Genomic DNA, 16549 nt, shown 5'->3' on the forward strand with positions numbered 1-16549 from the left:
GCCAAAATCACTCTTTTGTGAATAAACTGCACAATAAGGTCAGGTGACCAATACCACTGTTTTCAGGGTTTCATTTTAGTGTGTGTATTAGGTTTCCAAACACAAACAAAATCAACAGTTAGGATCATAAATGAAGTACTGGTAGGAATACTGTATAATTATTTAAAAGCTAGCAATATGCATAAGATCACATTAAAAACTGACTTGGTAACTTTTTACCTGACCTTTATCATTTAATTTTAGTACTCTTCAAATGCCTTTTATGTATAGACTTTATTGTATTTGTCTAGTCCCAGACTTTTAATATTAAACTATGAAAAGCCATTTTACAAATACTAATTATTAAAAAGATTGAAATAAACATAAACCACTTTAAAATGTATTGTGGGAAAATGACATGATGGGAAAGTCACAACAATTGCACAATCTTTATTTTTAGCATAGTTATAGGCTACTATCTAAAAGAAAATAAAATAAAAAAATACAGTTCTTTAGAGTGACCAACACTTAGAACTTTTGGTGTTCATTCATGTGTAAACAATACGCAATAATGAAATTAATGACTAGGAAATGTCATATCAGATTCATCCAAATTCAAAAAAGTATATAATTTTATAATGTATAATATATAGGTTATATAATAAATATATTGTTAAACATGCATATTAACAGTTTTGTCAATTAAAATCTCACATGGCACCAATACCACTGAAATAAATAATTAAAAGCTTTCATGACATGATAACAGTTTTACATATGTGCATGTTAATAGTAATCCGAGGTATCCTGAAAGGGTGGATCTTCCCTGAAGACATGGCAGTTTCTGGGTCACGGTGAAACTTGAGATATCTGAAACAGTTATGGAGGTGCATTAATTAAAAAGTTGACTGAAGTCCAGGTGAGTCAGGGGTTTTACCTGTCATGCAAATCAATAATGTACTGTCACTGAACAGAAGAACACTGGCACACCTTGGTTGAATCAGAACCAGGTGTAAATGTCACCCTATCTGACACAGATCCTGAGTATTTGAGATTAAAGACTTTACCCAGCAAAACACTTACGCGAACATTAGCTTTGCATATCTGCACAAGCAACAGCCACCCACAGGTATGTAATATTAAAAATAGCAGAGAAGAATGGACAGTTTAGAAACTGTCAGCTTCTTTTATTCTAAGCAGCCACTTCTACTAGGGCAAAAAAAAAAAAAAAAAAAAAAAAAAACCTGCAATTTACAACCGGGGGTTATTTTTTAACCAAATGATCTACATTCAGCTCAAAATAGCTTTATCAAATGTATATCAGTTACAACAACAACCATTCATTATGGTATTGTTTTGGAGTAATGTTGTGCACCTTATGAATGAGCTATTATACCCCTTTTTGAAATACAACTTAGGAAAGTCCCTGTAAGTGTAATTTGCATAGTGATTTTTTTTGTTCAGCTTGGAGCATAAGTGACACACAAAGTCCCCATTGTGATCCATTCATGTGCTTTTATAAAGTGGGGAACAGAGAATTGTTGCTATCCAGCATTTTGTAACAATGTAAAGTGTGTGAACTTGCATCTGTCTTACAGACATCCCTTCTAGCATGTTTGGTAACTTCTGTCAATTTTTTAAGTAGTTTAGAATAGGATCAAAGTTTCCAATAGCATTACCCATCATGACATCACCCTTATATTCCTAAATAATCCAATACTGTCAAAAGAATACTTTTCTGTATCACATTATTTTCTTCCCAAACCTGATCATTAACGTTAATAGATCTGTCTGTAAAATGTTATTTTTACAGTGCTCAAGCCAGCACTATGAATAAGTGCTGTAGAATTATATATCATACACTGTACTATACTATACTACACTATAGACCTATAGTATTTATAGAACTAATATACTATAAAGTATGCCTACTATAATACAGGCCTACTGTATACTATAGACTTACTATACTTTACTTAAGGCCTACTATACTATAGGCCTACTATACTATATAGACCTAACATACTTCACTGTATAATATAATATACTATATAGTACTGTACATTATTATAGGCATACTATAATATTCTATTGTTTTTCTACACTATACTGTACTATAATATATGCCTTCTACTATCCAGTATATATGCCTAATATACCACTGGCCTCCTATAATATACAATTGGCCTACTATACTACACTATACTACAGGTGTACAATATCATACTGTACTATAGGTCTACTATAAAATACTATACGTCTACTACACTATACTGTACTATAATATATGCCTTCTATACTGTACTATACAATATACCTACTATATAATACAGTATATGCCTACTATAATATACCACTGGCTTCCTATAATATACTAATAGCATACTATACTATAGGCATACTATACTATACTATAGACCCACCAAATATATATTATATATTATAGGCCTAATATACTATACTACAGGCCTACTATAAAATACTATAGGTCTTAAACACTATACTGTACTATAATATACTATATGCCTACTATACTATACAGGCCTACTATAATATTCTATTGGCCTAATATACTAAACTATAAGCCTAATGTATCATATTGTATATAGGCCTACTTTAATATACTATAGGTCTACTATATCATATTGTACTATAGCCCTATTATGCTATACTATATACCTGCCATACTATACACTTAATTTACTTCTAGACCTACTATATACCTGTAGCTACTAACAGACCTACTATACTATAATATATTCCTACTGTACTATACCACAGGCCTACTATAATATACTGTATGTCTACTACACTAGACTGTACAACAATATATTCCTACTATTCTACACTATTCCATAAACCTACTATTACTATAATATATGCCTACTATACTATACTATACTATACTATACTATACTATATCATGCCATAGAATACAATTAATTGTGTCCCTAACCTAGACAAAAGACCTTGGAATGTCATAAAATGAATCAAGCAGTAGTGTATCCCGTGAGAATTTTTTTTATTATTTTCTCAGATGAGCACTCCAAACCTAGAAGCCATTGTTAGAACCTAAAAATTGGACGGTCTTTTACCGACCCCTACTGTCAGTAAAGGGTTACTATATATCAAAGCAGCTTTCTACACACAACTAGAAAGACGTTTATTTACATATATTAAACTAATTAAACCTCATCAGCTACATCACTTATGCCGATATTAAATTAACGATGTTCGTGTTATTAAATAAACACAAACGCTCATACATTTGTTGCAAATTGTTTCACAGAACCAGGTAGTTCGGTGGGGAGGTGTACCGTAGCTGGTTATTGCAGTGGTTGGATGTGTAGGTTCTTGAGGCATTGGAGTGTGTAAAGAGGGAGACATGGCCGGTGTGTTTGATGTCGACTTGGACCAGCCGGACGAGGAGCTCGTTGACGGGGCATGTAACCGGTGACACCGGCTCGCTTTCAGATCTACCGCATCGCCTGGATCGGCCTGCGGTTCGATAAAACACACACAACCGCTTCTTGTTACTCCGTGTCAACAGTTCAGTCTACTACACGCGCCAAAACTATAACGATGCACGTGAAGTGTAAATATAATAATCTTTATACTGTGGAGATGTTTTTTATTGTAAACATAGAACAGAACAAATCAATAACAGCCAGCATAAACAGTGAAACTGTCACTGTACATATGGTTTACAACGGAGACCAGATGAGTGACTAGGTAAATGAAAGGATGGAAAGATGGGCAAAAAGAGAGAAAGAAAGAGGGCAAAAACAAAACGCTGTAGGTTAATTTATTCATCAACAATGGTAAAGATGTAGTATTCAAATAGTGTTTAGAGACGCCTGTCAAACACCTGAAACGACCAGAAGTGGGAAAAGTGGCAGTACCATGGTACTTAAAGATTACCATATTCATAAACCATGGGTTAACTGGTATGGTAAGTTTGTATCATATCAAGCCCCACAGTAAATGTAGAAAATGTTTTTACAGACCACACACAACGTATTTTTCACTTATAATAAATAATATTTTAATATCTCTCTATGGTCTCCGCCTGACATCACTTCAGCAGTATGTAGGTCATTTTGGACTGTTTAGACAAATTTTGTATTACTAAACACGTTTTTTAGGGTTGTCAATCGATTAAAATGTTTAATCGAATTAATTACATGGCATGCGGGGTAATTAATCGCAATTAATCACATATTGATATTTGCTGAGAAAGAAATAAAGATAATTCAATACAATTAAATAATTATAAATATAATATATAATAAATATAATTATTCAGATTAAAATAAATTGCATTTGTTGGCAGATGAGTAAAGCATTGATTAGACCACACACAAAGTGGCTTTAAAAGTCAGTATATTGTTTGTTTTATTCTTATATCACTGATCATAAGCCTACAGTCGATGGCAATCCATTTTACAATTGAGTTCATCAATCTGTCCTTGCCTTAAGTTGCCTTTAATTGTCTGTCTATGAGGGGCCTGGGTAGCTCAGCGAGTATTGATGCTGACTACCACCCCTGGAGTTGTGAGTTCGAATCCAGGGTGTGCTGAGTGACTCCAGCCAGGTCTCCTAAGCAACCAAATTGGCCCAGTTGCTAGGGAGGGTAGAGTCACATGGGGTAACCTCCTCGTGGTCACAATTAGTGGCTCTCGCTCTCAATGGGGTGCATGGTAAGTTGTTTGTGGATCACGGAGAGTAGCATGAACCTCCACATGCTGTGAGTCTCTGTGGTGTCATGCACAACAATCCATGTGTTAAAATGTGTGGATTGACATCTCAGAAGCAGAGGCAGCTAAGACTTGTCCTCCGCCACCCGGACTGAGGTGAGTAACCACGCCACCATGAGGATCTACTAAGTAGTGGGAATTGGGCATTCCACTTATACTAGGACTTATTATGTGATAACAGCAAGCAGTAATAGAGCCAGTGCACATCAGTCATTGGTATAGATTGAGCTTTAATGGGCATGTCAGATCTGCACACTTGGCATTTGGTGGGAAAACTGCAGCGACAAAAAAACTGCTGTTGGAAGATGTTAGTTTTAAGCATTCCAACACCTAAAAACTCTCAGTAAACCCACCAAAAAATATCCCTTTTAAAGTCAAATATGTTTGAGCATGCCATGGTGATTATTTTAGCTTTTTGTCCGCAGGCCCAGTGCATGGACCAGTGCAGTGGCTTTGAACTGTAAGTCTGTATTTGCGATTGCATGTGTTTGCATGTTTAATGTGCTGCTGTACACATTGAACACATTTATTCTAATATAGTAATTTAAGCTATTTTGAATACAATCCTTGAAAACAATAAGATGTTTTTTCCTTAAGCTCTCTCCTTAAAGGGATAGTTCACCCAAAAATGAAAATTCTGTTGTTATTTACTTATCCTCTTGTTGTTCAAAGCCCATATGACTTTGTGTCTTCTGTGTAACACAAAATGAGATTTTAGGCAGAATGTTAGCCTCAGTCGCCATTATTTTTCCTTACAATGAAAGTGAATGGTGACTGAAGCATTCTGCCTAACATGTACTTTAGTGTTCCACGGAAAGAATAAAAGTCAGGGGTTCGAAACAACATGAGAGAATGTTGACAGAACTTGCATTTTTCAGCAAACTGACCCCTTTATGTAAAATCTGAATGTGATTGTGTTTTGTAAACTTTATGGAAGATTGTGAGAAGTTTGAGATGTCAGTCAAGGCACGGAGCAGATTCGTCCGGAGTGCTTCAAGTTTTCCGTGTTTTGGTTAGAGGAGGCTATGGAAAGGTGAGCATGATGTTTACCTGCAAGTGGTATGTTTTGAACACATGATATGGTCAGGGTTTATATAAAATGCACACAGTTGTTTTACACTGAAATCTCTGATGCTCAGTTCATTTTAGTGTCTTTCTTCATTTGCAAGCTACACCTAATGTACTTCAGTAATTCATTATAGATGGACATATATTTGTGATGAAGGTGCTGAAAAAAAGTACAACCCCCCATACATGTATCAAAATCCATGTAGTTCATCTGTTTTTGGAAGTCCTTAGCTTTATTGTTCCTTTCTGTATTCTGTCATGTCCGGTTCTGATAATTAAATGAGTACTAGTGGAGTTTTACTAGTTTTACTTTATTGCCATTATAGCTAATTATTATGACCTCTTCACCATGATAGGACAGAAGAAGAGCAATCAGTGACTTTGTATTGAGGCTTAATCGTTCCGAGATGATGTTGCATTTTTCTTTGGGGTTTGGATGATTGAAATGTCTCTGATTCATTGGCTGAATTAGATTTGTACACATTCATTGATTGCAACACAACCATAAAAACATTTACAACACCACTGTGATGCTTCAGGCAGCAAACTTGCTCCATGAGCCAAGCACAAAAACAGAGATTAAAGAAAATGCATGGACATGCAACAGGAACTAATGTGTGCCATTATTTGAGCTTTCATGACTACTTGGACATGCTAAAGAATTGAGAGAAACACAGTACTCCTTAACTCAGCATGCTGCTTTTGATTGTGTTTCAACAGGCCATGATCGTGCGCAATGCAAAGGGCACAGCTCACATTAAAGCAGAGAGGAGCATCCTGGAGGAAGTTCAACATACTTTTATTGTGGACCTCATAAACACCTTCCAGACGAGAGGCAAACTTTACCTCATTCTCGAGTACTTTAGTGGTGAGTTAGACACAGGTGCTGGTTAACAGGGTGCGTGACATGCTTTTGCCATTCTAACATCAGAACGGATCAGCACAGTTTTTCAGTAAAAGTCAAAAGTCTCCTGTGAAAATGCTTGTTGTTTTTTTGTTTTTTAAATGTAGTAGAATTTAAAAAAATTATATTATCAGCATAACAGTTTGAGTGAAAAGCCAAATTGAATTAATTAATTTCAGAATGAAGGCAAGTAAATCTGACCTTTCATTCAAAGTAGTTAACATGCTCAATATCATAAATGTGCTTATTTGACCTAAAAAATAGTGCAGAATCTTTGAATATTTCTAAATCATTTTACACTGTTGCATTTCTTTGTTTTAAATGTCAAAATCATAAAACTTTCTGTTTACTTCCAGGTTTAATTTAGATTATTTTTATCCCAGATTTTCAGTGTGGAACCCACTGTATTTGTGCTGCATTTACATTGCAAAGACAGCTTAAGAGTGTCTAGCTAATGTTTAGTTCTTTTTCGGGACATATGTAGTAGATCGTATCATTTTTACAATTTGAGAATTGTGATGCTTTGGAGAAAATTCTGAATTATAAAAGAGATAGTTGGCACAAAATTTGTATTCGTTCGCAGTCAAAAGAGAATACTTTGAAATGCAATGCGGTCGAACGGGTGCGATCCGATGCGGAATGCAGAAAAACGAAGTATACCCCGGCCATTACTTTCATTCATGGAACACGAAATGAGATGTTAGGCAGAATGTTAGCCTCAGTCACCATTCATTTCTATTTCATCTTTAAAAAAAACAAAAAAAAAACAAGTGAATGGAATGGTGACTGAGGCTAATATGCTGCATTATATCTAATTTTATGTTCCCCAGAAGAAAGAAAGTCATACAGGTTTGGAACAACATGTTCCAGAGTAAATGATAACATAATTGTAATTTTTTTAGTGAAGGAACCCTTTAACAAAAGTTCAAATCTATTGATTGTGTTGTGTTTTTGTTGTCTAATTTATTGGTTTTGTTTTGTTTTTTGATTTGTGTTTGTTTTGTTTTGTGCACAATCTCCTCCATTAGCTTTTATCTGGCAGGGATTTCCATGGCCTTGGGTCACCATCAAAATGGTATCATCTACAGAGATCTGAAGCCAGAGAACATCATGCACAATAACAATGGTATTGCAGAAAAAACACATACACTCACCTCGGCCAATTTATCCAAAAATGTCCTCATGCTTGCCACATCAGACTGTTCAATAAAGACTGTTCTCACCTCTGGGAGTCCTCATTTCATCCTCATTCCAGGTCATGTGAAGTTGACAGATTTCGGACTGCAAGGAGTCGATACATGATGGCACCGCCACACACACCTTATGTGGAACCATAGAATACATGTAAGTTCAGATGTACATTAGACTGTTTTATCCGTGTTTGTTTCCCCTCCCATTTCATGTTCACTCAGTTTTTTTTTTTTATTTATAGAAACCCGAGTCTCTATAGAGACTCCAAAGATCTGGATCCACTTTATTCAAAGCTTTTGGTGATATGTGTAATTTTGAAATACTTTCTGCTTTGCCAGAAAAGAACTGGAAGTAAGCCCTTCGTTGGTTGATTTGCCCCAAAAGTTTAACTCTGTGGCACTTTTAAAACATTTCTATTATTAAACATGCTGTTTTTGCTACTGTGTCTTTCAGACTTCTTTATGTAATAGAGCTACAGTATGTCATGATTGACTTCTTCATACCAACATAGTTCACACTGTTATTCACAAGAGAGTGGGCCAAGTTGCTGAATACTGAAGAGGTGTTGATGTTTAAAATATGATGTCAACACAACCACAAGTATCTTAGTTTCAATAAATGGCCGTGGTGGACTGGAAAAGGAGTTTTGCATTGTGAAAGTTAGAATATGTCTACATATTACATTGCACTTCATTTTTAAAGAGCAAGATATTTATTTTTTATTTTTTATATGGCCCCTTCAAAACTCCATTCGGTGCAGTTCATTGAGTTCAGAGCCTCTATCAATCATGTCCACCAAAGGCTTATTTGAGGCCTCTCGTGTCAGTTAGGTCAAAGTAAAAAAGACAGCACCACAAAAAAATGGCTTGTGTGCTGGCCTTTTCTCTCTTCACTCATTCGTTCTATCTCAGCATTTGTTCCTCTTGTTCTCTCGCTCTTTTAGGGTACCAGAGGTCCTCATGAGAAGTGGCCACAACAGAGCTGTGGACTGGTGGAGTCCGGGGGCCCTGATGAATGACATGTTAACAGGAGCTGTGAGCGCAGGGTCTCATCCCTTGTTCTCTCTGGTGTTGCCTCTACGTCAAAGGGCTAGTTCATCCAAAAATGAAAATTCTGTTATCATTTACTCACCCTCATGTTGTTCCAAACCCATGTGACTTTCATTCTCTTGTGGAACAAAAAAGGAGATGTTTGGCAGTATGTTAGCCTCAGTTACTGTTCACTTTCATTCTAAATAGTGACTAAGGCTAAAAATGCATCTCACTTTCTAGCATCTCTTTTGTTTTTCATGAAAGCAAGAAAGTCCATTTTGCCAATTAGGTTTGGAACAACATGAGGGTGAGCAAATGATGACAGAATTTTCATTTTTGGGTGAACTGTCCCTTTAATGTTTTACAAAAAGATGGGAACATATTCAGTGTTGTAAAAAGTCAAAATGTATGTATTTTTCATACATACCATATTGTTTCCAAAAATTACTTGGTGCAGTTGTAACTGTCTTGTGTACATTAGAAGATTGTCCTCCACACCTCCAACAGAAAATCACAAGTTTGCCCTGAGGCTTTTAAAGATATTGCAACAAACTATTGTTTAGTTTATAACTATTCATTTTGACTGACAGAGAAAATCTGGCATAATCTCACACCTTACCTTCTATTCATCATCAACTCAATAGTTTTCAGTTAATTACACCAAAGATGGGTCTCACCAGTCTGGGATATATCACTTAAACATGTGATAAAGAGACTTGTGAAGAGATAATGTCTGGTGAGGTGATCAGTTGACCTACATTTTGCCAGTTATTCTGTTGCCAATAAGCATAACCTCTTTAACAGACTGACAATGTTTCAACTGTGCAAACCTGAAAATAACATTAATAGAACATATAATTAAACAAAGTGATTAGCCCGATCATTGATAAGACACTGATACAGCGGGGAGTCCACAATGAAAATCTAGAATTTAGAATGTAATTTAAACCTGGAAAGAAATGTTAAGAAATATTTTAAATTCTGCACTTCAAATCAGCATATATATACAGTAATATATAATATATATAAATAATACGGTATATATATATATATATATATATATATATATATATATATATATATAAATCTGTATATAGATTTATAATGTAGTTATAAAATAAATATAAAGCTGAATATATACTTGTAAATCTGAATATATTTGTTTTAAATTTATATATTTGTAATTCCAACAATATACTTATAAATTCTGAATACATAGTACTTAGAAAGCTTTAGGAGAGTAAAAATATTACACATTTTGCACTATTTCTAGGTCACTAATCAAATAGGTGAATTATATACAGCATATTATATACAGCATATATACATATACATATATACATACAGTATGCATATATATGAATATGGGGCCAAACAGGAAATAAAGATATAAAGAGGAGTTAAATTATAAATTAATATATTTTAAAATTATACATTCTGAATTATAATTATAAATTCCAAATATATTTCCTTTTTGGCCACCATAAGTTACCGTATATACGTATATTGTAACTCAAATAAACATTAGTAAAAAAAAAAAGTTACAAATTTCTAGTAAAAGTATTAGTTTATTACTGGGACCTTGTTGAAATTGGTAATGTAAATCAGTATAGATTGAACTTGACAGATTTACTGATTTAAAAGGAAAAATCTGAATTTGTACAAGGGCTGCACAATTAATCAAATAAATAATCAAGATTATTTACTGCCACAATTAACTAATCGTAAAAAGTGTCAAAGAAAGCAGCCCGTGTAGGTCTTCTCATGTTGCATCAAAATTCTCTATTTAATTTTCTATTCAACGTGCTTGCTTCTGTGCACAGTATATTTATTCAAAATTTGAATTGCTGTTTTGTATTTCATGCTTATAAGAGGGCCAATGTGAAGTTTTCCATTTAGACACTGTCTTTATTTACAGATAAAATGGCAATAAGTTAATTTCGAAACAGTTCTTGGCTTGTTTTGGATGTGTTGTCGACATAATAGGAAATGCAGTTAATTCACCCAAAGTAAAGAATTTAGTGTAAATTGAATTAATCGTAATTAATCCCAATTACAATATCAAGGGAAATAATTAACAATTACTATTTTTTCATAATCGTGCAGCCCTACTTTGTGCAAAAGGTGACTAAGTTTGTACAGAGTGTGACAGACGGCACTCTTAACCTCTCAACCTTGTTTCCCCCAGCCACCTTTCACTGCTGAGAACCGTAAAAAGACCATCGATAAAATCCTGAGGTGATAACTGAACTTTCCGCCCTACCTCACTCAAGAAACCAGGACCTTCTCAAAAAGGTACAGGGGTCAGTCAGGTTCCACTCCTGTGTGGAATCAGCTCTTCTCATTGCTCAACTAATGTGCTTCTATGTTCCACACCCAACTGCTAAAGAGAAACGCATCAGTGAGGATTGGAGCAGGCCCAAGAGATGGTTTAGATGTCCAGGTATCTGCCCCACTAATGCAACAAACCCAGTCGTATAAGCAGTGTTTACAATAAAATACATATTTGAAAGGTAAAATGTTTAATTTTTGATGTTAAAATGCAATCTCCTAACCCATCTTAATAAGCAGAGAAGATGAAAATGTAATAGGGTATTTTTAGTGTCCTAGTGTCTTTGTTTCAGGCCCACTCCTTCTTCAGACATGTCAATTAGGATGATCTGCTGGCTTGTAAAGTTGAACCTCCTTCAAGCCTACAGGTGCATCTCAATAAATTAGAATGTCGTGGAAAAGTTCATTTATTTCAGTAATTCAACTCAAATTGTGAAACTCGTGTATTAAATAAATTCAGTGCACACAGACTGAAGTAGTTTAAGTCTTTGGTTCTTTTAATTGTGATGATTTTGGCTCACATTTAACAAAAACCCACCAATTCACTATCTCAAAAAATTAGAATATGGTGACATGCCAATCAGCTAATCAGCTCAAAACACCTGCAAAGGTTTCCTGAGCCTTCAAAATGGTCTCTCAGTTTGGTTCACAAGGCTACACAATCATGGGGAAGACTGCTGATCTGACAGTTGTCCAGAAGACAATCATTGACACCCTTCACAAGGAGGGTAAGCCACAAACATTCATTGCCAAAGAAGCTAGCTGTTCACAGAGTGCTGTATCCAAGCATGTTAACAGAAAGTTGAGTGGAAGGAAAAAGTGTGGAAGAAAAAGATGCACAACCAACCGAGAGAACCGCAGCCTTATGAGGATTGTCAAGCAAAATCGATTCAAGAATTTGGGTGAACTTCACAAGGAATGGACTGAGGCTGGGGTCAAGGCATCAAGAGCCACCACACAAAGACATGTCAAGGAATTTGACTACAGTTGTCGTATTCCTCTTGTTAAGCCACTCCTGAACCACAGACAACGTCAGAGGCGTCTTACCTGGGCTAAGGAGAAGAAGAACTGGACTGTTGCCCAGTGGTCCAAAGTCCTCTTTTCAGATGAGAGCAAGTTTTGTATTTCATTTGGAAACCAAGGTCCTAGAGTCTGGAGGAAGGGTGGAGAAGCTCATAGCCCAAGTTGCTTGAAGTCCAGTGTTAAGTTTCTACAGTCTGTGATGATTTGGGGTACAATGTCATCTGCTGGTGTTGGGTCATTGTGTTTTTTGAAAACCAAAGTCACTGCACCCGTTTACCAAGAAATTTTGGAGCACTTCATGCTTCCTTCTGCTGACCAGCTTTTTAAAGATGCTGATTTCATTTTCCAGCAGGATTTCTGCCCACACTGCCAAAAGCACCAAAAGTTGGTTAAATGACCATGGTGTTGGTGTGCTTGACTGGCCAGCAAACTCACCAGACCTGAACCCCATAGAGAATCTATGGGGTATTGTCAAGATAAAAATGAGAAACAAGAGACCAAAAAATGCAGATGAGCTGAAGGCCACTGTCAAAGAAACCTGGGCTTCCATACCACCTCAGCAGTGCCACAAACTGATCACCTCCATGCCACGCCGAATTGAGGCAGTAATTAAAGCAAAACGAGCCCCTACCAAGTATTGAGTACATATACAGTAAATGAACATACTTTCCAGAAGGCCAACAATTCACTAAAAATGTTTTTTTTTTATTGGTCTTATGATGTATTCTAATTTTTTGAGATAGTGAATTGGTGGGTTTTTGTTAAATGTGAGCCAAAATCATCACAATTAAAAGAACCAAAGACTTAAACTACTTCAGTCTGTGTGCACTGAATTTATTTAATACACGAGTTTCACAATTTGAGTTGAATTACTGAAATAAATGAACTTTTCCACGACATTCTAATTTATTGAGATGCACCTGTATTTTGGTAATAGTGATAGTGATGGTCTATCTGTCAATGACTAGATTGTCTTGTCTCTCTATTGTTGGACCTTTATAATTTTGTATATCTCATTGTGTGGAATTCAGCAATAGCTCCTGACAGATATCTGTTTCTACAGCAATCAGCAGATGATGTTAGCCAGTTAGACTCCAAATTCACTAGTCAAACTCCCGTGGACAGTCCCAGTGACTCGACACTCAGTGAAAGTGCCAACCAAGTCTTCCTGCTCAGTTTGTTTCTTTCTAGGCTAAATGTTTTTTTGAACTGTACTTATATAGAAGCATACACTAGTTTTATGACATGAACATACAGATTGTTATGCTAAACATAAAGATGTATTCTTCAGTCAAACAGAGTAATATTACTCACCACCATGGCCATGTTGGATGTGACACAGTAACTAAAACGTGACACGAACCCAACGGGAACCTGACTCAAAGTTGTTTATCCACCATCTGTTTAATTGTTGTCAGCTTGCTATGTAGAGCAGTGGGCCTCTAAAGAATGTGTATTGTTATTCTTTTCCAACTCCCGTCCTACATTATGAGTGCGTATCAACATTGTGTGTGTGGTGAATTAGGCCTGTTTTGTAGACAAACTTACGAGAAAAGGATAATGTCTCTCATCTGGACTTCATTATTACTGTTTAACTGTTTCTTCCAGCTCATAGCGTGATACTACTTTGGTTTTGCTTCATCATAATTGCACATCCTCCACACTTATCTGTTTTTTCCCCTTTTCCTTTATTCTGTCTCCCCGAACTGTTGTTTTTTTTTCTTTCTTTTTTTTCTTCAAATATCATCTCGCATGCCGTCTCTCCCTAGGGCTTTACGTACATTGCCCCATCTGTGCTCGAAAAGATCACTTTTGAGCCAAAATCCCGCTCGCCTCGCAAGCTTCTGGGAAGCCCAAGAACACCAGTGAGGTAACATGTTTTTCTCACTCCACTGAGGTTGATACAGTTTGTGGAGTTTATTAAGTGGAGATGCCCAGAAGGTTTTGTGATCTTGTAGCAAAGAAAATTGATTTGATTTATAATTGTCACCATTTTGCCTGGGTGGGGCAAAAGGTCATAGTTTTGGAATTTGAATGATTTTTAAAGCTATTTTATGTGTCTTTTCATTTTAGTTTAAAAGGTGCTCTTGTTTATTTCATCTTGGACTTAGACTAACACCTATACTTGGACCTAGGGCTGGGCGATAAAACAATCTCTATATTTATCGTGATAAAATAAATCCACAATATAGACGACAAGCTTTTGAGTAATTTTTTATATTTAGCCTATGTTCTACATCTATAGATGATCAGGTGTGTGTCTCTAAAAATGCAAGCAGCTCAGCTTTCTCAGACTGTATGAAGTTGCTAACGTTAACTGCCTTGTTAGATTAGGCTACGCCGGTCACCGTGGTCCGAGTCCTGACCCCAGATTGATTCCATCCATACCGCAAGACATCATGACGACATGACTTGAGGAATTTATCAGATTACACAGAAGGCCTTTTGCACCCAGTCACTTGAATACTGCATATGATCACGGAGAGCTTAACCAGAATGAACCCATTTACCTATTCTAGGGCCTCTCTCGACTTGCATCATAGTGAGTTGATCCAAATGCTTCCTAATGTGAAAGAGAACATCTTGCACTTCAGATGAATCTGAGCATGAATTTCACCATCTTTTAAATGTAACATCATATCTTCAGGTCAATGTTTGAAATGTGTTTAGACTTAGGTGTCTCATGCAGATTAAAGGCAAGCATGTAGTGAACTTTTAGAAGAGACCCACTTGTTACTGTTTTGTTCGACTGTAATCTCTATACTGTTGGGTATGGCTCTTTTTTTTTTCGACTGTTGGATGATGCCAAGACATCCTTCCTTTGTTTTGATTGTTTTTTGTATTGATTTGTTTTTGTTTTGAGACTTTTGGATGAGACATCCTTCCCTTTTGGTTTGTTCTGGATTACATTTAAAAGTCATAAATCAGAAATCGCTCTGCATTCTGTGCATTTAAACACTGATATTCTAGTATATAATAGTAAAAAATTATTTTTCAACCCAACTGTCTTTATATATAGATTTGCTTCTAGAATGCAGACATTATTTTGACCAAAGAATATTAAAAATACAAAATTACTAGACAACACTTAAATAGGTCCTATTATTCTAATATACAAACACAAAGTAAAATCCACAAACACGAATGCCACTAAAACTTAAGCTCGGGTGTATCTAAAATGGCAGAGGGTTTTGAAAACCCTAGATCTCTAATCCAGATGATTCAACAATGGTGAAAGTGTAACAGAGTGGTAAATCCTTTAAAAATCAGTATTTGTTCCGTTGCTGTACTTAATTCCTCATTGTTGGTGCTATTTTCCCTTGTATTACAGTTCTTGTAGTTTTTTCCAATGGGAATGTAAAACAGCCTGGACTTGTTTTCTACGTGAAGACATTGTAATTCACTGACTGAATGTGATATTAACCTTGTTTTCTCTCATTTACATTGTGTAAAGTGTAATTGTGGTTGAACATTCAGAGGTTGCCATTGCTTTGATTTAATTGTCTGGGCTTTACCGCAGTTTGCATCAAGCCAATAATTGGCAGTACTCGCTACACACCAGGAAGCATGCTGATTGTAAATATCTCTAGCTGTTTGCTTGTATATTGTCAGCTACAGAGCCTACTGATGAACAACAGCCTGCTGTGCCGTGGCAGTTAACAGCCCTGTGGAAGCCCTTTGATTTTGAAATCTGCAAGACCAGCAGCTTCATTAATTTACAATGCCTCCTAACTGGTACTTAGACTATTGAAGCATCATATTTTGCCTTTGCGTACAGAAATATTGACCGTTTACTCAAACTATGCAACACTGGCTGTGAGAAAGAGGTCCATAATTTGGCATAAATAGTTTCACTAATAAGGTGAAACTCTTTTCATGTATCACATTTGACTAACAAGTTAGATAGTGTGACAGTGAGTCCAGTTTCTATAATCACAAGACTTAAGGCCTTGGTTTAAAACCTTTTTTGAACAAAAATGGTCTCGCACTGATTCTTGCAGTCATGATGGAATATGAACACATAACTTGGTGCTAAGTGTTAATGGGCTTTTTTCTATAATCTTAGTTAGGAATTGAAGCTACTTTATGTTCCTTAGAAAAGCAAATGCTGTGTGGTGTGTAATTGGAGTCCCAGAAAGAGTTTTACTTATAGATAAAACCTGATTTCAGAAATTCATGGTCAGGTTAGGTTGATTTAACTTTGTTTAAACGGGTTTAGAACAATTCCATCTGAGATAATAAATAAATAAAGAAATATATATATA

At 35.8% G+C, this 16549-nt stretch overlaps 1 pseudogene; it reads left to right on the forward strand.

Moving 5' to 3' along the window:
* Positions 1-3364: 3364 nt before the first annotated feature.
* On the forward strand, positions 3365-16027 carry LOC127432284 (ribosomal protein S6 kinase beta-1-like; annotated as a pseudogene).
* Positions 16028-16549: the final 522 nt, after the last annotated feature.

Source organism: Myxocyprinus asiaticus, chromosome 42 (genome assembly GCF_019703515.2).
Source record: "Myxocyprinus asiaticus isolate MX2 ecotype Aquarium Trade chromosome 42, UBuf_Myxa_2, whole genome shotgun sequence".
Taxonomy (NCBI): domain Eukaryota; kingdom Metazoa; phylum Chordata; class Actinopteri; order Cypriniformes; family Catostomidae; genus Myxocyprinus; species Myxocyprinus asiaticus.